The sequence below is a fragment of the Ambystoma mexicanum genome, chromosome 1q (genome assembly GCF_040938575.1).
Source record: "Ambystoma mexicanum isolate Mex_15411 chromosome 1q, UKY_AmexF1_1, whole genome shotgun sequence".
NCBI lineage: Eukaryota > Metazoa > Chordata > Amphibia > Caudata > Ambystomatidae > Ambystoma > Ambystoma mexicanum.
In genome coordinates this window covers 410,976,982-411,002,102 of record NC_090922.1, presented here as the reverse complement: position 1 = coordinate 411,002,102, position 25,121 = coordinate 410,976,982, and positions in this window count along the sequence as shown.

Genomic DNA, 25,121 nt, shown 5'->3' with positions numbered 1-25,121 from the left:
AGTGTTAATAGGGTCCAGATAGAGTGTGTAGTTGCACATCCCCTTCTGAATCCTATTTGATGATATGTCAAGATGCCCTTTTTAGTTACCCAGTCTGTGAGTTGCTCTAACAAGATGTTAGCGAACACCTTGCCACTGCAATCTAGCATGTCCAGTAGTCGGTAGTTTTCCAGACTTTCTCTGGAGCTTTTTTTTTATAAACTGGGATCAATATAGCTTCTTTCCAGGTTTCCGGTATCACCCCGTAATGACAGATCTGGAGAAACAGCTTTTTCAGGGTACTTGCCCATAGCTTAGGGTCTCTCTTCAAGATCATATTATTTAGACCGTCGGGGCCAGTGGCATTCAATGTTTTTAATTTCTTAATTCTTGTTGCAATGTCTGTTACTTGGAAATGGTTGTGCACCTTAGAATGTAGCTGGTTCTGTACAACTGGCTTAGTCCTTGCTATTCCCTGGAAAGATTTCTTAATGTAGTCTATCAAGTTTGCATCTGTTACCATGGCTATTTCTTTCTGTTTTCCCGAAGGACATTGAACCTTATCTAACCAATACCAACATTTTTTGTTAGTTCTTATTAATTAGTTAAGATACCTCCACCCCTCATCTTGGTTAGAATCTCTATGACTACGGAGCCAGGAGTTATAGTTGTTTCTTATGCACGTTAACTGCTCCTTTAAGAGCTTGGGGCTGTCACTGAGTGCGCTCTTCAGTTTCCTGATATCCAAATTCTTCTCCTTCTTTTTCTTGGCAATGACGGGATTGAAGGGTTGCCCTGATCTCAATACTCTCTTAAATGATCCTTTCTTAAACTTTGGGACTTGAGATTCTACTCGGGAAAATATTTCATTTATAATATCCTGCACCTTGTCATCCTCTTTCGCGGCAAAGTCAATTCTCAACAGTGTATTGTATCGAAGTATGATCTTGGGTGTCCATCGTAATCGATTGCCCCCCTGGTTCACCACTACCTTTGTTTTCATGACTGTTCTTACACTCGGGGTATTTACTTGCATATTAACCCTTAACAGAATATGATCACTTGCCTTAGTGTCAATCACTTCTAATATCTGTGGATTCCATTTCTCCAGTCTATTTACAAAAATGAAATCAATCCTTGACGAAGTTTTGCCATTGGACCACGTGTTGTTTTGGCCCCGGTTTCCGACTGCAGGGGAACTAAATCGAATTCCACCATTGTTCTCATCCATCCCTTTGCTCTCTCGGCTCTTTTCAATCTGTATCCGGGCGCATTCAACTGTGGGTCGCTTGTGGTTCCCTGATTAACTTCAAAGCAGTCAACATTAAAATCCCCTGTAATTACCACTAACCCCTGTTCATTAGTGGTCAGTCATGCTCAGAGGGTTCCAATGAGAGAATTTTTAATTTCAACAGTCTTGCCCCCGCGCCCCCCCGGGTGGGTCATATAGGTTGCCAATGATATAGAGTTGGCATTGCAGTTATTGATGGTCACCACTAAAAAATTCGAATTTCGTGGCCCTTCTATAAAGTCCACCATATTGAGCCAGGTTTTAGACCCTATACATAAACCTCCCTTGGGTCTACCTGATATCGGGTGGTTCACCAATTTGTGAATTAATGTATATCCGTCTAGGCCCCATGGATCGACATCCACGTCTCTTGCAAACAAAAACAAGTCATTTCATTCAGGAGGAGCAATATTTTGGGGTTTCTAAAGAAGGACCCGAATCCTCTGGAGTTCCATGAGGAAATTATAATTCCCCAGTTGGGGCATATCGATTTTGTTTGTCACTCGTTGGCGGTAGTAATCGCTTCCCATTGACCGTCCATTCCTTTACCCTCCTCTGCGTGGTCCATTTTTCTGGTACCTTCCCGTTTTGTATTGTTAGCTTTTGTTGGTAATCACCTGGAACCATATGGTAGGGAAAAACATGAAGATGTCAAAGCCCAGTTGGTTCAAAGATTCTTGATTTTTACAGATCCTATCCACTACCATCAGAGATGTACATGCCATTATCACCCGTTCTATGGGCTATCAATCTCCAGGAGCTCTAGATTGGCAATGTCTTTTGAGGTGATTAAGGCCAAGTCTGGGATCATCTGTAGCAGTTCCAATAACCATTTCCTATTCAAGAACGGCTAGTCATAGTGGGGTTTCTTTCCAAGAGCTTTATATGAGCTGAATTCTTACACCATAGTGCATCTTTAGTCTTACTCTCTTTGGGTAGGTTATTTGCTCTTAGTTGGTTGACTCTTCCCTCCCAAGTAGGTCCTACTACAAGCGACTCAGCCGCCAGTGGCCCAGTTTGCGCTATCATTTGTTCAGCCCCCTTTATCGTCTTCCCATCACTTTCTACTTGGGTAGTTCTGCCAATCTTTTTTTGCATTCACAGCTGGCGGACTCCTTTTCTGTCCTCTGATTGGAAATCTCAGTCTTCTGGGAGGGGTCTTCTACTCCCTTACTTTCCTTATCAGATACTTTTTTTGTAGTGGGAGTATGCAGGTTAAATAACCAACCATCCATTGGGCCACTCATTTGTGCTTCCTTGGCCTCTGTTCGCGGTAGTTGTTTCATCATCGTTTTAGCCACCTTAGGCTTTGCTTGGATACCTTGTTTCAGCAATGTCGTTTTTACACTATTTATGGGAGTTATTTTTTGCTTTTTCCCTGCACCCCCGAGTAAATTAATTCACCAATATTTTCTTGGTGGTGTATTGGGGGCATTCATTATAGATATCTCAGCACAGAGGGCTTCAAACATTCCACTATCTGACTCTGCCACCACATATGTCCTATCGTAGGGGGGGTGGATTTTCCTGGGGATAACGTGAAGTTCTCAGGTGGATCGAAGGTCTGTTTATTTCCTTCTTCCCAGCCTACAGCCTTCCACCTTCTTAATATTTGGAAAATTTCTGAGATGTCATATTTAGATGTTTTTTGTTCTGTTGTGATCTTTGCACACAGTTGAAAAAGTGCCTCGATCTTAACTTAAGGACTTATATTTCCTTTGTTAAATCTGTAGGTAGGGGCTGTTTTTGTGTGGGCATACCTCCCATGCCTGATCTTTCTTCGCATGCCATACTGGCCTCGTCATCGTCAGTCTCGTCTATAGCTGTTTCGGATGTTGTCATGAATTGTTCCAGACCCGGCGTGGCTGACAGATTGGATGACAGCAGGTTTTTAGACGCTTGATCTACAGGCATTAATGAATTTTGTTCTTGCCTCTATACATAATTTTAATAGTGATCCATTATTGTCAAGTGAGGTTAATGAATCTTGTTCTCCTGACCCTGAACAAGAGGGGGCAGGCTGCAATGATGGAAAGGGGGGCTACCTTAGGACCAAAGAAGGATTTTATATCATTTGGGTCCTTAATCGGGTGCATGCTGATTGGGCAAACAGTTTTTTCCCCTTTGGCTCCTTTGCCCCACCTTTCATTAGGGTAGGACTCCTCCTCCTTTTTTCCTCGGGTCTTCATGGCCATGTTAAGTGGGAAGGCCTTTCCTTCTTCAATCAGTGTAGATATACTACTCTAATGAAGTTCTGAGACTGATGCAACTAATTGTGAGTGGAAGGGGGTCAGACACCCACAGCCAATCATCAATACCACCAAGAGAGGGAGGGGTGAGGGGGGAGAGAAAGCTTCAACCTTTCCTCTTCCGCAATACCAGAGAAAAAAGCCACCCTCTCTTGTTCAATGTTAGTAGTCTCCCCCTCTACTCCTCGTTTGCTGTGGCTGTAACCATCGACCCCCTCAGTTCAGAGCTGTTGGTCAGGCTCCGGCACCAGGTATTAGAAACTGCACATCACCGGGACAGTTCCTCTAATTGTTCCCCCTCCTTACCTAGTGCCCACCTCTGACTGGCAACCCAATAGCGGGGTTTGAACGCACTCTGAGCGGCCCGATTCCTCCTCAGGGCTCAAGATGGTGCCGCTCACATAGTACTCCGACTCCTACCGAGATGAGGGCCTTGTCCTCCTCAAGCCCCATCCTCTCCCAGATGAGCTCCGCTCCATTTGCACACCGGGATCTCCTTGGCGTCCGCTCAACGGTTCTGCTCGTGGACTGAACACGTTGATCGTCAAGCCGCACCAGTCTATGTGTCCTAAGTTACTCCATCTCTGGCTGCTTCCGGTTATGGAAGATACTGCATTCCCTCGTATGCACTGGGGAGACAGAAGCAATGAGATGCTGGAAGGCATCTCTTCAGGGAGTAGTTTCATTTTGAATTTGTCTTTGCTTTTTTCATACACATTGATGTGCAAGGCCATTTGTAGACTGGACGTTTTGGTTCAGTGGAATGGAGGGGTGATACTGAGATTTCTGGGGATATTTTTGTGAGCAGAGCTTCTTGTTCCATAATGGTATTATTGAGTTTTCCATGCCCTTGTCCACTGCTATGTAATGCAAATGGGTTTGTTTGCTTTTTTCTGTATGCTTCTTCATCAAAATATGGTTTTGTGCTCGTGGTGTGACTCCATACACCTCCACAGATGTTCAAGAAGCTGTTTTTGTTGATATTCCGTTTATTGAGAAGTCTTTTTTGTATTTTAGTAGTTAGTTTTGTTAATGGTTTAATTCTGTTTAAAACTAAAATAAATAACTTCCTTTTGAGAAGGATTGCACTGTCTATGAGAGCTTCTAGGATTAACTTTCTACGGTAGGTTTTAAGGGTTGTGCATGATTTCTCTCCTGTTTTTATAAGGTTCTGAAGGACTCTGTGGCAGAACATTTTTTGTAAAAGATTTTTTCTTTTGGTATGGTTACTTGCCACTACATCAATATTTATAGGTGCAGTGTTAGCAGTAGTGGTAGCTGAAGTCTTGTTAATCACTTTCTGTTTCGTTTTACATTTGGAAAGAGGAGGTAAAGTTTCTGTACTGCAAGCTTGTTTTGTTTCAATTAATGACTGTATTAGCTGTTTTGTTTGAACATTTTGTACAAAATCGGATAGAGATGGATGCTTATTTTGGACACTTTTATTTTGCTCTACTTCTGTGTTGCTTTCTACGGAGTTGCTTTTTGGTAGGCATGCTTTGGGGTCTGTTGAAAAAAAAGAAAGTGTGGGTTGGGCTGTTGTGCAATGTATGTATGGTTTGTGCATGAGTGTCTGAGTATGATGGTAAGTATGTATGTGGAGGTATGTGATTGTGCAATGGGCAGCTACATCACGTTGGGAAGGCTATTCTTGTATTTGTGTGTTACTATACTGGGGTTCAGATGACAATACAAAGTATGCAGGTGGTGAGGGGAAGCACTAATACTAAATCTAATGGTACAGGGTTAATGCACTTGTTTGTTCTACAATACTAGAATTCTAGTGTGTTTGAGTAACAGTTAAAACATTATGGTAGTATTGCACTTACTTTTTTGTATGGAAAGAGTACGTGTCTTCTAAATTCTTGTTCGTACTTCAGATGCTGCTGCTTTTCAGGAAAGTGCTCTTCACAGTAATTGTAAAAGAATGAAGTAAATATGTGTGTTTATAGCACTGTTGTCAATGTAGACATTGATTCCTTTTTGCAGTATTAGTGTTTTCTGATAACTGAGCATTGTATGTACATGCACTTTCCTTTCCCTATGTGCATCCTGTATATTTTACTTAGAATCAGTTAGTTGACCATGCTTTACAAATGAGTATGATGGTAAGTGTACAGAGAACACTTGGCTTCTTAATGCTGTGTTATTGGATGTTAGGAGATAGAAGAAATAATCATATGCTTTTTTTTGCTATTTTTACAGGGTAAATGGCAGGAACTGTACAGAAAAGCATACAATGTATGCATTTGTGAAGGTGTGGGAAGTAAAGCAGAAGAATAAAGATGCATGTACTCATCCTGGCTGTGTCATTTTTTTTTTTTTTTGTGTTTAATTGTATTACAATTTTTACAAATTCTGTCCAGATTTTTCTGTCTTTATTTGTTGTTTCCCGTTGTGACTGTTGTGCAATTTTCTGTTTGTTGCAAAGTTTGGAGCTTTCTTTTATTGTTTTTTTCCCTCTAGCTTCAATTTTTCCAAAACGTTCGCTGTTGCCACAGTCAAAGATGTGGAATTGCCACGCATTAGCATGTTCCACCAAGTTTCTTCATTTCGTTAGGTGCCAAGCTCTGAGTGGATTAAGATAGATAGTTTGCAGCTTTTTTGTTCCTGAACAATGAAGGAGGAGATGGTGTAATGTTTTGTTTTCCATCATCTCACAATATCGACAGTTTTTAGTAGTCGACTGTTTTCTTCGAAAAAGAATCTCATTGGTTTTCAGTAAATTCAGCCTTGCTCTCAAAAAAGTTGTTCTCAATCGTTTGTCTGGAAACTTTTTAAAGTAGTTTCTGACCGCATCTATTTTTTGGGTGTTCATTATGTGATGTGTGGAAGTTGTGAGATCTTCTGCTTTGTCTAAAGTCTCAATCCAGTCTTGTATTTTAAGTTTTCGCTTTATTTTTCCCGGGATCCTTTCTATATCCCATTCAGAACATCCGATTTTAGCCACCTGTTCCAACAGTCTGCTGTACCAACTTGTTAACATCGGGTTTTCTTCGCTCCTCATCTCTTGGAGTATGATCCCCAGAATTTTTGGTCTAGGGTGCCTTATGGTTTTACCCAGGAATAATAGGATGTTTCTCGTCACCACGGATTCCAATGATTGAAGGCTCAGTTCACGTCGGATAATTGCAACGGGAGTGGAGTTTGGTAGTCGTAGCACTCTACGCCAAAATGTACCTTCAAGTTTAGCCCATAGAGTCTTCGGCAGATGTAACATAGCTTCTGCTCCATAGGTCAGAGTTGGAAAGACCTTTGCTCTGTAGAAGTTTATTAAAGGAAGAATTGAAAATTTCCCAAATTTTCTATCCAACGATATTGCCTGTGCTGCTAAGGTTTTTGTTTTGGCGATGAGATGTTCTTGCATCGTTTTATCGATTTTACTGGACGAGAGTTTCACCCCTAAGTAAGTACAGCTTTTGGCTATTTCCAGTTTCTCTGAATTTGCGAACCATTGCGATCTTTTTTTTGGTCTTGTTGGTTTTTCTAAGATCAAGATTTTTGTTTTCGATGTATTAAGTTCTAGGTCGTTTTTTTTCAAGTAAGCTGTGAGACTGTCTATTTGTCTCTGGAGTCCAATTGATGTTTGGTCAAGCAGTAGAACGTCATCTGCATAGAGCAGTCTTGTCACCTTTGAATCGCCTATTTGTGGTGGAAATGATCGAGTGTCATTTTCGGAATCTGCTATGTCGGCCATGTAGGCCTTGTACAGCGCCGGCGCCAGAGGGCATCCTTGTTTCACACCTCTGGCCGTTTTTATGTTTTCAGACATCCAGCCTGCTACGTTGAGCCGGATTTTAATCGACGTTTCACGGTATAGCGCTTTCACTGGATCAAGAATGAATGGTGGACATTTTTGTTTCTCCAGTTTTCTCCACAGTTTATTCCTATTCACGCGGTCAAAAGCTTGGACCAGATCAATTGAAGCAATGAATATTGATGGATGCCCCTCAAAGACTTTTGATTTTAATATACTGATCAGCATAATGTTTACTGACGTTCCCAAGTTCTTTTCAAATCCTGATTGGAAAGGGTCAGTTGTTTTTGCCTCTTTTTGCCATATCTGAAATTCATCCAACAACAGGGATCCGAAAAGTTTGCCGAGCTCGTCTAATAGTGCAATCGGCCTGTAATTTCTCGGATCGTCCCTTGGGCCCTTTTTATAAATTGGGACGATGTTTGCTGTCTTCCACGTATCAGGGATGGTTTTCGAAATCCTTGATCTTCTGAAGATATCTGATATTAGTGGAGCCCAAATTTCTGCATCCTGTTTCAAGTGGGTGTTGGAGATGCCGTCTGGGCCAGGGGCACGGGAGTTGTTCAAATTCTTAATCTTTGTCAAAATATCATCCTCTGAGCATACTATCCAGGTTGCGTCATCTTGGGTAGTCGCTGTTGCTTCTTCTGGGATAGGATCTTTGTATAGGTCAGTATAATGTTCACTCCATTTTTTTTCTGCAACACTGTTTATAGTTCTTGTATCCGTAGGCGAGGTTTTGTGTTTTATGATTGCCCAAAAATCTCGTGAGTTTTTTTTACAGACTGCTCTCAGCATGTTCTCTGCATCCACTTGATATAATTTCAAGCGTGTCGATTGTATCCACGATTTGTACAGTCTTTTAGTTTTGGATGCCAAGTCTACGTTTGTCTGTGTTGGGTTTGTTCGTGCAAGCCGATTAGCCTTTCTTAGATTTGATTTCTTTAACCTCAGTTCTTCATTGTAAATATGTAAATGTGTTTTGTCATCTGCTTGTATGCGTCGTGGATGTAGATAAGGGATCAAAAGAGGGCTGTAATCCAGATTTTCTTTTGAAATGTTTGAGGTTTTTTGTCCATTATAAGCTGCCGTGATAGAAATTATGCTTTCTGTTGTAATTTTCAATCGGTTTCCTTGTTGGTTTAGTTCCAGGTTTTTTGGCATTATCACCGGCATCCTTTTTTTTGCTGGCCACATTGCAGTCAGTAGATTGTGGTCACTCGCCGTGGTTTTCACTACCTTGAAACTTCTGGTTGAGAGATATAGCTCTTTTGAGGCAAAGATATAATCAATTGTGCTTCTTCTGCCAGCACTTTCCCATGTTGGAATTCTGGATTTGGCTTATTCTAGGGAATTTAGGTTGTACAGATCCCACGATTCCATCAGTTTTGTTCTTGCTACACCTCTCGCTATTGATTGTGCATTGCCCGTATTATGAGTTGTCCTTTCCATCTCAAATGCAGGGCAGGTGGCATTTAGGTCGCCACATATTAAGGTGTGCTCCATGTCGTACCTCTCAGTTGCATCTGTTAGAATTTTCTCCACGTTATTTATGAAGCTCTTGGTCTTTGTCACCGTCGGATTCCAATAGACGTTTAGTAGTAGGATAAGATCCTGCTTGAGTTTTTTTCGCGTAGAGTCTTCTTTATTCCATTCTAACAGTATTGCCTGAATTGTCAGAGATGATATCAGGTTGTGAACTATTCTGAGAGCACCACCGCTTTTTACAGCTGTCAACAGGCCTGAGGTAGGACGCCCTCTTTCTCCTTTTTGTGCCGGAGAGAGTAATACTTCAAAGCCATCCAGGCTCGGCTGAGATAGTAACCAGGTCTCCTGTAAACTTATCAGGTCAAATAGGCCAAGGTTCACTACTCCTGAATAAGTCAGGTGGATGTGGCCTCTTGTGTTCCATGAGCCAATAATGATGTTTTGGTCTGGTTCTTCAGCCGCGTGATGCTCTTTTAACGTCTCTCCATCTAAGTTGTCAGAGGGACGATTTGGTTGCTATTTCCTCACGCATCTTGTCAACGCCGAAGGGATCCATGCCCATTTATTAGGGTTCTTTTCTGTCTTTTTCGTCTTCATCTGCATTGAGACATTTCCATAGGTGGTGCGTTGTTCTTGTTCTCTGGTGATCTGTGTAAGAAGCGGACCTTTAGGCTTTCTTGGAGATGGTCTTTGTGATGTCTTGTCGTTTTTTGTCCAGCTATCTTGGGAAAGAGAGTTTTCTCTGGTCTTTGCTCTTTCCTTGTCCTTTTTCTTCTTTGAACCGCTTTGATCTAATGTTTCTCGTGATTTACGACGATCCTCTGATTCTTTTGGGTCATCTTTTTCCAATGTTAGATTGAATTTTCTCTTTGTTCTAGATCGTCTTTCAGTTATAGGTGTTATCTGTGAGGTTTTTCTTGTTTCTTTTTCATTTGTCATTTATAATACACTACAGAGGCTTTTTCCACAATGATACTGTTATTTCTCTCATCTTTTAATATGAAATGACCCTTTTTTAGATAGATGTGTGTTCAACCAAAAATTTGGAGAGCAGACATGTTTGCAAGTGACACTTGATCATAGCAGATGGGAGAAATGACAGTAAGTTCATTTTACAGTTTATACAGGGTCAGTGGCATTTACTGTGTTCATATGCATTCATACAAGAGCTGTACATGTACTGTGCAGAAAATATTCATACCTGTAGTTTATGTTCATGCATGTGGATGTGCATGAATCTGCAAGTAGAAATCTTGGGGAGTTTTATAGTAGTTGTTGCTGTAGGTCCTTTGCAGTCAGAGCTCAATTGTACTGAGAGTGATCAATAGTACATCTAAAGTGCTGATCTGGCATGATGGAGTTAGATGTAGAGTTCTTGCATGTGATTGGTGGATGGTTGTGTGACTGCTTGACAGTAGCCAATGAGGGAATGGTGCAAAGAGTGAAGTGGAAATGGTAGAATGGCTGCTCCAGTGTTACGCCCTCCGCAGACACCACGGCTGTCCGCGGACAGGGCCGCCACATACGGGGCTTCTCAATATATCTGACATGGAAATAGGACTGTAGGGATCAGCCAATCAGGTTTGTAGTGAAGATGGCAGAGGTGGAGAAAGTCAGGGTGTTGGTGCTCGGAGATATGTTTGTTGATAGTTTGGGGCAGTATGTTAAATGTAGGAATGTGGCAAAGAATGTTGATGTAAAAGGAGTTAAGGTGGTGTGGAGTACTGTGCCTGGTTTTAATTTGCAGGCAATGTTGGAAGTTTTCCAGGATATGGCTAGGTTCAATAGTCCAGATGTAGTTGTCCTGCACTGTGGTGCTGTGTATGTCAGTGCCCCTACTTAGTTGCAAGATTTGCACAACTTGGTTCAGGCAGTCATGAAAGTCCTTCCAAATTCCAAGGTTTTTTTTTTTTTTGCTTTGTTACCTAGGGCATTATGGGACAATAGTTCTGTTTTTTGTCCTCAGCAAAATGTTGCTAGGTGTTTAATTAACCAAGGCATGTTTGCTTTTATGGTTAGAGCTGGGATGTTCTTTTGCAATAATGACAACATTGAATCTAATGTTGTTTACTTTAAAGCAGATGGCATTTCTTTATCTTTCATGGGAAATGACATGCTGTTTTTGAATATAAGGATTGCTTTGTAGAAGCTAATATGAAGATATTTGGAGGAAAATAAGAAAGAAAAAAATACAAAATAAAAGGTGTTTCCGAAGCATCTTAAAAAAAAAGGTTCTTTTCAGAGCCAACCTCAATGGGGAAATGGGGTACACTATTTAAATTTGTATTCCCCACTCTCAGATTGTACGTTATGGTTTCAAGTAAAACCGAAAACCCCCTGAAATTCGCCAGTTATTCATAATATAATGCTATATGGATTCATGCATTGCTTAATGCACTACGTACCTCATGATATTTATTCCAATGATCCTTAACACTTTTTCATTAACATTACAATAAGAATCCCTTGTACAGACTTTTCATGAAAAGTAAATGCACATGTGATGTCATCAGTGACATTTGTGATGTCATCTTTGATGTCCTGGGTGTTAGCCTTAGCAGTGCACAATGGTGGCACGAGTTATGGTTGCTTACCTTACCATAACTTTCGAATTTCAGGGGTTTTCCAGTTTTACTTGAAACCATAACGTCCCTTTAACAATGTTTTTTCACAGAATTTGATAGGTTTTTAGTAGCGTAACTTAACCATAACATCTCTTTAACAAAGTTGTTTTACTGAATATTATATACACTAACCAGCCACTAGCCATGGATTTCAACACAATACGAGCCAGTGGCCATAACCTTTAGCTGTGGTGACTGTATATTATGACATATTAATGAGCACTAGCTATGACCTTTAGCCATGGACACTGAATACAGCTTTCAACATTTCCCACTGCATATTTTAAAACAGGCTACTAGGCATGGCATTTAACCACACACATTGTTATTTTTGAACTCTATCCGACTACGAGCTATGGCTGTTGGTGCTGGCCAGTGACCCCAGCCTTTGTCTTGGTCAAGTCCAGGGCCTAAATTGTTGAAGTACTCAGTTTTCATGAGCTTACTTATACATTATGTCATGTCTAATTCCATTATTGATGTGATCAGTTACATACAATGCAATTAGTGTTGTCACCAGTGATGGCATCAGTGATATGATCTGTGATGTCATCATTGTGGTCATAGTCTGCGCAACAGGGGATGTGAAGTTAAGGTGGCATTTGCTGAATTTCCAGGGTTTTGTTGTATTAAGTTCTCACATTAACGTCCCTGCAACAAAGGTTTTGTCATTGAGAGAGAGAGAGAGAGAGAGAAAGAGAGAGAGAGAGAGAGAGAGAGAGAGAGAGAGAGTCCAAACTGATGACTGAGGATTATTACAAAGTCCTGTATGATGGAAAGAAATGAGCAAATGGACTTTCAGATGTCCCTCATGGTTAAACACCAATGAACGTGTAAAGCTTTTCATCAATCTTGTGTCTAGTTTGAAAATCAATTATCATTTTAGCCTCCAGCTGTCTGAGTCTTAATGTCATGTCACCTCCTTTGGGATGTTACTTGATATGTGCAAGTCCAAAAAGGAAAATCCATTCATCTATCGTTATGATGTTCATGAAAATGTTTGGTGATGGGGTATGAAAAATCCCAATTTTTAATCACCAGGACATGTTGCAAAATCCTCAGTTTCAATTTACATGTGGTGCTTCCGACATACTATTTGGAACAGGATCAGTTGAGGAGATAAACAACAAAATTTGTGTTACAATTAATGTTGCCCCGAATAGAAAATGTAGTTCCAATAACAGGATGTTTAAAAGATGACATGGACGTTGCAAACTCACACACCTTGCACTTTGTGCAGTTGACAAACCCAATTAACTTTGCTGGAGCAAGAAAGCTGGAGAAATGTTTATTCTTAAGGAGCCTGCTCTGAATCTGCTTTCTGCTATGTCCAGTTATGTTTAAGCTAAGGATAAGAGGCATAGTCAAGCCCATTAGAAATATTTGTTTTGATGGCAAACCCGGCAGTTGGTTGAATTTCCGTGCATTGCTTATAAGAGGCTGGTCGGTTTAGAACAAAGTCAGCAATTTTATGTGCAGATCCCCCTGTGAGATCAGTGATAGAGCAGTCATCCACATGTCATGCTTTTGCCTCTAGAATGCAAGTAAGGAGGGGCACAAACAGTGGGTTATGCCTTTAACTTGTGAAGTCATTTGTGTCAGGATGGCAGTCACATAACATATCATGATTGTGTTTCTCTGCCCCCATGAGGAGAGAGCAGAGTCTTGTAGGGATTTGTGGTACTCACAGGCTTCTGGGACCTTCTCAGGACTGTAGATTTTTGAAGGGTTGGAATTCTTGATTTGCAGTCAGTTAGGAAGTGTCAGGTTTGGATGTTGTGGCCTTTGCAACTCTGTGGGTGGAAAGAGTGGTGTTATTAGGTGGGATAGTGACTGCTGAAGTTGTGATCAGAGAAGGTGGTACATGGATAAAAGGTGTGAGGAGAGCCAGGGTTGGTTTGGTTTGCGGGAGGGGCAGAAGGGAGTGAGAGGGTATAGTTGGTCAAGACTGGAAGAGAGGGAAGAGAATAGGGTGGATAAAGCGTTGTCTGCAGAGAGAGAAGAAAAGTGAGTGAGAGGGGGGAGTGAGAAGGCATAGGTATCATAGATGTTCTGAGGGGTTAAAGTTGCGGAGGTTGCGTCGGGAGAAAGAGATGGAGGATGAGGGAAGAGGGGAGGAGAGACAGAGCGAGTGGGGGAGAATGAGAGTAAGGCGTGGTCGGAGTGGTAGTTGGGGAGGTTTATTTATTTATTTTATTTTATTCATATTTATATAGCGCTCAACAGCCCGGAGGCATCGTGGCACTTGTTACAGAAACATACTTAGTTACAGAAAATATCACGTGACATTTGTCATGTGACATATTTAGAGATAAGATAAATGTAGATAGATTGCATTCTATTTAAATTACATTCATGTTACAATATACAAATTAGGAAGAGTGGGAGTGCTAACAGAGTTAGTTCAGGAGAGTGGTCTTGAGATTTTTATGGTAAAACATAGATGGGTGATTCAGCTATAAGGAGTGAGTTCCATTATTTAGGTGTAATGTATGAGAATCCCAGCCCTCTGGCTTTATCTCTCCGGATGCGGGGGATGTGTAACTGGTTAGTGTACTGAGTTCTGGTAGGGCTCGTGAAGGTGGTTCTTGATATAGCTTCTGCTAGGTATGTGGGAGATGTGCTGTTTATGCATCTGTGTGTGACAGTGAGGATTTTGAGTGTAATGCAGTCTTTGACCTGGAGCCACTGCGCTGCTTGTCTGGCTTGTGATTTATGGTCTCTTCTGGGGACGCTCATAGCAGCTCGTAGGGCATTGTTTTGTGTGGTTTGTAATTTGGGTAGGTGTTTGGAGGATGTGCCAGCCAAGAGAGCATTGCAATAATCGAGTTTGGCGGCTATGGTTGCTCTGGCTATTGCAAGGCAGTTGGGTGTGGATAGGTAGGGTTTAATGGCATTGATAAGTTTGGTGCTATATGCTGATGCAGAGGCTACTGCGCTAACTTGTTTGTTCATAGATAAGTTTGCATCGATGTGGACACCTAGTGTCTTGACAGAGGAGGATACCGTGATATTGGAGTTATCTATGTTAAAGTTGGGGTATTGGGGACTTAGCTTTGCTATTGTGGTTTTCTGCCCGAGGATGACGATTTCAGTCTTATCCCCCGTTAAGACATAAGCCATTGACAGCCATTCATGCTTGGATTGTAGCATAGGTATTGTGTAAGGCAGTGGCGTCTTGGTGGTAGGAGCCAGTTTATGGTAGGAGTACTTGAGTATTGTCAGCATAATTGGAATAAGCTATACCCATAGAGTCAAGTAGGTCGAAGAGGGGTTTAGTGAAGAGGTTGTAGATGGTGGGGGCTGTACATGAGCATTGGGGTACTCCACAATGTATGGTTGTGGGGTCGGCATTTGCTATGTTGGAGAACACCTTCATGGCTCTGCCTTCCGGGAAGGAAGTAATCCAGGATGCTGCTTGTTTAGAGAAGTGGGCTGCCTGAGTGAGATGGGTGGTTAGGGCTTTATGATCAACCAGATCAAATGCTGCCAATAGATCAAGAAGGAGGAGTAGGACAGGTTTACCTTTGTCCATGATCTGGGAGATTTGATTCTTTAGGTCTAGTAAAGCGGATTCTGTTCCATGCCCTACACGGAAACGAAATTGTATTTTTCCCAACATGGAGTTGGATTCTATGTATAGTTGGATCTGGTTGTGAGCTTGCTTGTCCAGGATTTTCAGAAGGAACAGGACTGTCATTATAGGCCTATAGTTGTTGGGCTGAGCTGGGTCTAATGGGTTTTTTTTTTAGAAGGGAGCATACCCATGTTTCTTTGAGACTATCCGGTACAGAGCCTGTTCTGAAGGAAGTTAATGAAGGCAGTAACCATAGGGCCGAGGTCCTTGGCACATTCCTTGATAATTTTGGGGGGAGGGCATATGTCTCCTTTGCAGAGTGATGGTTTGAGGTGTTTGATGAGATCAATGACCTTGGATTCAGTAGGGTCCCTAAAGATGAAATGGGCATGATGTGGATCGCTATGCTTTGCTCTAGTGAGATGGTTACTCTTTAGGTTGGGGATGGCTTTGCAGTGGTTTGGATTTTTTTTGGGAGATCTATTTTGTTGAGCATTGCAGACTGGATGCTTGTGCACCAAACTTTGTCTTTGATTATCTCATCTGTGCTGGCCGGAGGTGTGGCCAGTTTGTTAAAGATTGCAAATATCTATTTAGCTTGTTAGTTGGCCTTGGAGATCCTGTCGTTAAAGGAGTTGGCTTTTGCTGCGATAATAGTTTTTTTATATTGGAGAGCTATCTGTTTGAAGAGGTTCTTGTTTAAGTCATTTTAGTCCGCTTTCCAGTTTTTTTGTACCTGACACTTTTGTGAGCGGAGAGTTTGGAGTTCATCCGAGAACCAGGAATAACGGTGAAAGGATTTCTTTTCTTTCTTGTTTTCGAGCGGGGCTATTCAGTTTATAGCATTGGTAAATGTGTCGTTGAAAATGTCTGCTAGCACTTTAGGATCCTGAGAGAACGGGGGAGCTAGACATGGGTTGTTCAGGTATGGTCGAAGGTTGTCTGCGTGAGTTTTTTTGAGCTTCTTGTTATGGCTGGTGGCACGTGGGAGAGAGCTTTGGAACTCAGGGTCGTAGGGATGAGGAATTCAATGCAGTTGTGGTCTGTCCATGGGTAAGCAGTGTTGGAGGTAATTATGGATGCACAGTTGTGATCCATGATCCAATCCATGGTACGGCCTTTGGAGTGGGTGGGAGAGTGTACTCCTTGGGAGAAGCCTAGGTCTGATAATACTTTAGCTAGGGCTGAGGCAGATTCCTCTTTAGGGTCATTGTAGCCTAAGTTTAGGTCTCCTAATAGTAGAATTTTCAAAGATTTTTTGATGTTGTTATTGAGTCGGTGGGAGATGTGGTCTTGGAAGTCTGAGGGGAGGACCAGGGGCCTGTACAGGGTGTGAATATTAATTGAATTGTTGGGTGAGAGCATTAATTTAACTGATAGGATGTCGAGTCTGATAGCCTTATGGAAAGAGGGAGTCTTTGTAAATAAGGGCAACTCCACCTCCAATTCTGTCAGGTCTATCTTGTCTAAGGATGGTGTGGCCTGGAGGTAGGGCTAGTGAGATAGCTGGGCAAGAGGCATCATTGAGCCAAGTTTCAGTGATGCTTTGTAGGTCAAGTTTATGGGTGGATAATAGGTCATTTATCTCTAAAGCATGTGCAAGGAGTGAACATACGTTCAGCAGTGCACATTTGAGAGGTGGGTATTGTGTGATTTTGTTTTTTCTCATTTTGGAATGTGAAGATGTATACTTATCTTGTGTGAGGTCATGTGTGGCTTAGTGCTCGGTTGTGCTGGAAAGGATTGGAGAGGCAAAGAGAGAGGGGTAAGGCCTTTGCAACTGTTAGTTAGGTGCTTAGTCTGGAGTTTCTTAGAGGGAGAGGTGAGGGCGAGCATGTCTGGGTAATGTGCAGTTCCTGAATTTGTGGAGTCTAACAGCTGGACTAGGGGGCTGAGACTGTGTGATGTCATGAGCTAGTGGAGTGGAGTGTGAGTGCAGTGCTGTGCAATGAGTGTGATATGCAAGATGTGGGTGCGGAAGTATAGGGATCATGATTGTGATGGCCATAGCATAGGTAATAAGGATGGCTGGGCGGAGCGCAGCAATGAGAGAGAGGGTGTATGGGTCTTTGTTATTTGCAGCGTGAGATATCTTAGGAAGCTTGATGGGGAGAGTCATCAAGGTAGTTGTGTGAAGCTGGTATGTGGCAGGGGTATTCAACGTAGCCGTGCAGAGAGTCGATGAGCAGGTAACTAACGGAGTCCTAGCTCTGTGAGGCAGGCACGGATTTAGCGAAGGTACATCCGTGGATAGTCTGCTAAGTTATAGTGGCAGTATTTAGCTAAGCATATTAATCAGTACTGGCATACAAAACAGAAATTGGGCATGTTAATACAATCAGATCAGTATTGCTTCGAGGCATCACTGTAATGGCAATGGAATACAACAGTTATGTCTAACTTTCTAGTATTGCGGTATGAACGGGCAGTGGTGCTACACAACTATGTGCTATAACACGTAAAGTCATTGCAGTGGCAACAGTGTTTATTCCATATAACGGCTGGGGTTTCTGGCATGTCTTCTCTGTCCAGTGACCATAGGACAGACAATAGTGGGAATGGTGATCGACCGCTGGTGCGCAGATCGAGTGAGGGGTTCTTACCTCAGAATTGTGCGCAGGCAGAAGGGCAGAGTGGCGGGCCATACGGCCACGACAGGCCAAGACAGGCGTGCTCCTTTGGTTCGGTCCTCAGCATGAGGTCCAGCTGACGCCTTTCCGACGTGGGACCACGGAGGAAGTAGGGGCAGACCGCCAATCGGCACGAAGCAGCATCGGCTGCAATGGGTTGCTTAGCAACCAGGGTAAACATACACGGCAGCTGCCATTTTAAAGCAGGCCTTTTCGGCTCCAGTGAATGGAGAGATATTGGCACAAATAGTCTCACATGCAGCAGGCAAGTGGCAAATGGATCGCTGCTCAGAGCATGCAGATGGATGGGCACAAATAAGAAATAAGTAGCTGTGAGAGGCTGCCTGATGGTTTCTGACTTGGTTGCTCAATCAGCACAGCATTCGTAGGGCGGCTGGTAGGAGGGGCTCCTGCCTTCCTCGATGTCGCAGGGGAATGCACAGGCCAAGAAACTGAGGAGGCAGAGAAGGAAGAGACAAAGAGGAGCTCGAGAGTGGAGCTGGTGGAGTGAGTAGATGCAGTAGGGAGGGGGGTAAGAAGGTAGGAGTCAAGTATCAATAAGAGGGGGGAGGATTGGTGGGTGGTGGAGAGATGGAGGTTAAACGTATGTGCTATGTGGTATGTGCTACGTCGTTGCACATACTTTGTACTATTTCAATGTAGTTTGCTTGTTATAATCATTTCTTTGTGATTGGCTGCTTGTCGGAAATCAAGGAGGGGCATTTCAGGGCAGGGGTGGGGTGGACTGGGAACAAAATGCGGCCCTGTAAATGTTTTTCAAAGTGATATCATATTGCACTGAGCTTGGGACTTTTCTGTCCTCTTGGAAACATGGCTCCAAGTAATGAAGTTTAAAGCACATTTGTTCCTCTATAAGCATGAAAAAATAAAAATAAACATAACAAAGAAATATGAAAAGTGCAAGATTGACGAAAAAAACGCTGGAAGATTTATAAATAATTATTTGCTTCCAGGTCACATCGGGGATGAGGATCAATGGACAGAAAGGGTTCTCGTGACTGGGAGAGAGGGTAAGAGGAGCAAAAAACAGGGTAACTACAAAAAAGAGGCCTACTGTCTTAAGACCCACCAGGAAATCTCCAGAATTCCCCAACTTTTTTTTTAGAATGGGTTGTGATGCTACCCTACAGACGACTTCCAGCTAGGGTTGTATGTGACAACAAATAGCACTGAATCTTGGGCACTTTTTGATCTATGTCCTCAGAGGTTGCTGAAGGGGCTACTTGTTGCTCTATGGAACTGACTGAGATCAACTTTCATAAACCATGAAAGCAACTGCAGACTTGTGGGCACAGGATATATGTTTTTATCTTGGTCCTCAGCATTTTCAATCATATTTGGTTATATCTAATTGCTTAGCTGAATATTGTGGCATACTATCCATGCACTAGGTACCTGTACCTTTTCATGTAACTGGCCAGGTCTATTGTTTTGTGATACGCTCTGATTTGTAGCAGGCCATCTTTTATTGTTATGGTGTTGTTGAGCGAAGGCTCATTTTTAAGAGAGGAAATCATCCTGAGGCTCTGTAAATATACAGAAATATACAAATAGTAGTCAAATTCAGAAAGAACAGACCAAGCCAATAACCATGCTTTGGACACCTAAAGTGTGTAAACTAAAAGCAAATGACACAGTGCACACAGAGGCTTTCTCAGTAATCCAAGCAGCTCATTTGAAAAAGTCAGTTTAATGCATAGAAAGGGGTTTGGTCTGTGCTCTCTTTTTGGGGTTTGAGGCATCCCAGAAAATGGGGGCTCTACATCCAGATAGACATGTCACCCCTGTCACTGTCGAATGATGTACAATGTGCTGTCAGTCCCTAGTTTGGATGGTATGCACATTGCATGAGTAACAGTATCTGCAGGGATTTTGGTCAAACATGCCTTCCAACTGGTGCATGTGATTTTTGCATACCTTCAACTGTCTCCTCCTAAATATCTCCCTTTTCGAGCTCTTCACTCTTCCGCCTCCAACTCCCTCAGTGTCAGTCGCTTCTCCAAGCAACGAGCTGGTGGTTGATCTCTCTATTCGGCTGGGGCCTCCCTCTTGAACAGCCTCCCTGTCTCCCTGAAACTTGAGGAGAACCACATTCAGTTCCAGAAGCACCTTAAAACCTTCCTCTTCACGTCTGCTTTCTCTCCCCCTCTCCCCTGCTGAATACCCTGCTGATACTGAGATTGCACTGGTTACCTGGCCCCTTCTGATCTAGAGCCCTAAACCATCCAGGTGCATGCCTGCACTGCCTCCCTGGCAACCCTGCTCCTGGGGACTGTTTTATGTATCCCTACAGTCCCCCCACCAGCGCTTTCTTCAGCACTCTCCCTGCACTTGCCACCTGCTGGCTGCTCTTTTATGATCTGGTTTATTTATTATCCCATGTACTGCCCTTTCCGTTCTTTTATTTATCTTGTTTATATTATCCCATGTACTGCACTTTAACCTCCCCCTCCCTCCCTGCACTTTTCTTCCCCCTCCCCTGCACTTGCGTGATCTGAATGACACCTGTCCTAGTCAGATCGGTGTCTGTCTTCCCTCTGTTCCCCCCCTTTGCCTTGTCGCGCCTTGAAACACCTGAGTATAGGTGCGTTATAAATGCCATATCATATCATAACCATTATTCCAATTGTAACTTATTCATCTTGATACATTTCTGCTGATCCCTTTGACCACCCTCCGCATAGCCATGTCCTCAATCCCTTTTAGTCCATGGTTAGAAATACTGCTGAAACCATCTACCCAACTATTGAGTTGCAAAACACACTGTTACTGGCAACACTTGCATGTAGTATGGTGATAAGGAAAAGCTTGTAATGTTGCCTATTGGATTCCACACCTTTACTCCATCCCTATATATTCACCTCTGGAAGTTTCACTTATCCACTATAGTTGAGAACCAACATTCCCATTTATGTGACTGATTTTGTGAAAATTGCATTCCTGTGAAAGGTCATCTCAATCCAAAAGTGCTGCCATCCAATGACATCATGAACAGGGATGGGGCTAACTGGATGTAATGGGCTGTGACTGAATTGTGCAATCCCACGATTGCAGGAACACCTCTGTGTGTTATCTTTCTAGCTCCAAACAAACGATCAAAGAAGTTGGTTTTTCTAACTTTAAGGCAAAGGTAATCTCGGTAAAGGTAGACAATCAGAATAACAGCAAACTCTCTTACCTTGTCTTCAAACTCAATGTGGATATTAGGGAAATACCTGAGTCCCCCTCTCCCAGCCTAAGGAAACAGGCGTGGAGTGGAGGCGTCAGGGAAACCCTTGGTCGGGAAAAACCCTTGTAGCTGGGGATCGTTGAGAGTTCCCGACGAGGACTGTCGCGGCTCGTGAGCGTCGGGAGACAATCCCCAGAGGTACGAAGGAGTCGAGGATGTCGGTGTCCGTGTTTTTGCCTCTGACTGTTGATACAAACCAGAAAGGTAAGTGTTCTGCCTTTTATGGTAAAAGATACTCAAAAAGTGGGGAGGAAAGGAATCTCGTACCTTGGGAGGAATTCTAAAAGGTTTCAGGTGTTGGTAACAAGGTGGCTGGCGTTCGGCAGTCTGAGAAGGGATTACTGGAATTCGTTCTGAAGATATACAAGGTAAAGATAAGTAACGAGTACTATTTGACTGATCTAAGAGAGCGGGAGATAAGTAGCGTACCTACCCTAGCATATAATTCCTTCTGTGAGAAGTCGTGACTTCCATGGAAGAGGAGGAGTCTGGGTACTGTAGTTCAAGAGGTGGAATGTGTCTGCCTTTGCTAATACAGAGTGGGAGAGAAAAAAGGTTAACTGTGGGTTCAACTGAGAAGGGGAGAGTTGTGAGAATCGATGAGCTTACTTACTGGGAGGCAAGTGCCGAAATGACTAAGTAAGAGTTGGGTGTCGGGAATGGCTGGCCTGTGAATTGGTCCGCGAGGAGGCAACTAGCGGAACAAGAAAAAAGGGATTAAGCAAGCAAAGTAGGAAAAGAAGAGGTTACGTAGAGCGGTCTGGGATATCCAAATGAATCCTAAATTACTCACGGAGCGTGGCTCACGATAGTCGTAGCAACGCGCTGGTCCATCGGTGTTGATGTGGGAAATACTCTTCCGTGCTGACGGAGAGGAGTCACACCCCCCTGATTTGATCGAAAGACTGGACCAGCGCACGAAGGACTGGGCGCCATTTTGGAAGGATAACTTCGCACCCCTTGTACATACCGCCAACGGCGCCACACAGACCAATTCCGCGTCGCACTCGTGACACTGTGTCCTTCCTTCTGGGGAACTGCAGTATTTCTTAAGTGTTATATATACATTGTGTGAAGAGCTGTAAAAGTGACAAAGTTCTCTACTATTTCCATTGATGATACCTGGGTTGTAGTCATTTCTTCCTCTTCCTCGACTGGTTAAAGTGTATGTGTGCCCTTAAATGCTCTGTAGAATGGCCAGGGGTTTGACTTTAAATCAGATTTACAAGGGGCATGTTACAGATAAAGTAAATCTACATGTAATTAAAGCTTCTCTGCCTCTCTCTCACTTTCTTTTCTTATTCTTTACTGGCCCCCAGGCCATTTTTATCCTTTGTCATTAGGAGTTTGCTGATATCCTGTAAACGTACTGGTAATACTGTCTACCAGCACTTTAACAAGACTGGCAAAGTATGGGTTACATGGAACCCACTTGCTGGTATTGCCGGCACCTTTAACATCTCTCACATGCTGGTAAAACAGTCATTGGATATACCAGCAATGCCAGAAACAAGTCCCGGTAATACCGGCACAATGGTATCACTGGCACATTATGAGCATAGACTTGTCAGTTACACAGGCTGTTATATGCCAGTATTTCTGGCAAATCCAAGCTGGAGACACCACCACCTCAGAGCTGCCAGGAGGATGGGCATGCATGTGATTCAGATTGTGAGGCATAGGTGTGCTGTGATCCCTTGTACAAGGGCCACACCCTTGTTAAACCGTAATTTGCATATTACCGCCTTATTATGAATATTGGCCTAAGCCCTTTCGTGTTACACAGAAAACCGCATCTGAAATATTCTGTTTTTTAATCGATGTCGTCACCATTTTAAGAATTGTCCGCCATTTTGGTTTCAACTCATGTTCCATGTCCTAAAATGGTGGACTGTGTTTTCAACTTGCAGCCAAGCTGAACTACCTTTGAGTTCTGTTAATGTTTAGGCTGACCGAGAACAGACTGTTGACCAATTTAAAGAAACCTTGTAACTCGAATGAACTGCCATTCAAGTATTGTCTGTGCTCACAAGCCTCATCCTTATATAAACAAAGAAACAATGGAAAACAAACTCAGACTGTGTGGTCTGGCTGAACTACATTGTAGTGACTCTTGAAACAAGGCTTACCGCAGATCCGAGAACCTACAGCACCATTGTATTTTCATGGAAATGTAAACCTATGTTATCCTTTGCATAATATTGCAACATCTGTCATGTGAACTAGGCACGAACTCTAGCCCACAAATTATTAACGTGGAGAGAGGCTGGACAATATTGTAGAAATGTTATGAATATGCCTCTGTTTAGATGTCCAGCACTCTCACTCCTCACTGTGTCGGCTGGTACACACTGCAAGGTGTTGGGAGCCAGATAGCTATCTGTTTTACTTTGACAGTACAGAAATAAAAGATACTTGTATCTTTTCAGCCCGTGATTGGTGTATTTGATTATGTGGTACTAAGCCTCGATATTTCTTTGGTCTTTCAGATGGCGCCCGAATAGGGACCCTCAAGATTGATGCCACCTCGTTGAAGAGAAGACGCGGCTATCGGCCTGGGATCGGACAGTGAAAAAAAGGGGGCCCCTTTGTATGAGATGCGACACCTCGACAGTACTGTACGATCCTATCCATCGACAGTGAACATGCGGTCCGAGAAGGCATCTTGACAAGGGTCCACATATCGAGGTGGGAAGTTTTGCCGAAATCACCAACCACGAGGGTCTTTGTCCTTTGTAATCCGATCGGACCTCCTTTGTCCTTTGCAGTCAGGTGAGTTGTGCCTCAATTCCTAAATATCCTGACATTTGGTTGCAGATTTGTACTTGTGAGTTCAAACAACGCCACGCAACACCAGTGTTCTGATATGCCTGGAAATTGTCTGCCTATTTCAGGGGATTATTCCGCAGAGACAGACAATCTTTGGAATTTGGCCATACGGCACCACAGGAGGGGTCACCGGCATGTACTATGTACTGTAAGTACGGCATTGGTAATATAGTATTCAATGATATTTGGCATAGACAAACTAGACATGCTTCTGAATTTCAGTTGCCAGTCAATGGTCGTTTCGAGATTGCCCATATAGAGTATTTAGAGTCCATATTGTTAAAGAAAAAAGCTAGACCTGCAGCATTTGATGTAATTCAGAATTGGAAAAAAGAAGCTATGCAGCACCTTAAGAGTAAAGAGAAACATGCACGTCATCACATGTCTAATTCAGAGAAAGCATTATTTTACGATCAACAAAAACAGTCAGAATCTGTTAGAAATATGGATAGGGCTTTCCAACTTGGTGTGCAGAAAATATATCTGTCTAAAGATGTTCATGTCTCAGATGAACAAATTTATAAACATTTAAATCAACGTAGGCCTGGTGCCACTGCACCACCTCTGTATGTACCTCTTCCTCCTGTCTTACCTGTTCCTGCTGTTGCACCTCCTCCTGTAGCAATCCCTGTTCCTCCTGTTGTCCCCCCACCTCCAGTTGTTGCTCCTTTTCCTGTTGTTGCTCCCACTTCTGCATCTCCACCATTACCAATACTTGCTGTTTCCGTAATTCCGTCTTTACCACCAGCAGTAGTGTCTCCACTACCTGTTGCACAGGATTTGTCTGAACTCTCTTTCCCAAGCGGTTCTGCTCTGCTTGTAGCTGATGAAAGGGCGAGTGTTGAATCAAAAGTAGTGACTTGGAGTACAGTTTCTAATGATGAGAAGAGAGTTTTGAATGCATGTGCTAAGCAATGTATAGAGAAAGGTGAAAAATCAACTGTCTTAGCTACACTTCTTGATCTAGAAAGTATTCCCGAACAGAATGTTTTTATTGCGGGGATGGGAATACATTTAGCTGTAATGTGGAATAATTTACCGGACATGGATGTCCCACAAGGGTTGAGGGACCTTCAATGTTTTAGCCTAATCAAGGGATACTGCGGAGAACGTAAATGAACATGTCAAGAGGGTTTTTGAGTTAAGAAGGGAGTTTGAACAATTACAGAATGATGAAGAAGATGTTGATAGATTGGACACACTGTATGTGCAGAAAAAGTTCCTTTCTCCTTGTAAATCCGCGAGTGAAGAAATGCAAATTTGCACCATGGATGCATTTAGATGGATTTCAGATGTGTTGATATCTCCCTTATAAGTACATGATGCGTTTTGTCAGTATACTCCAGAAATGCAGAAGAAAGTGTTACAGGTAATGGTAGAAGATCTGCAGGATGAATGCATAAAGAAAAATATTTGTTGTCCTGCAGATTTGAGGATTATTTACAAG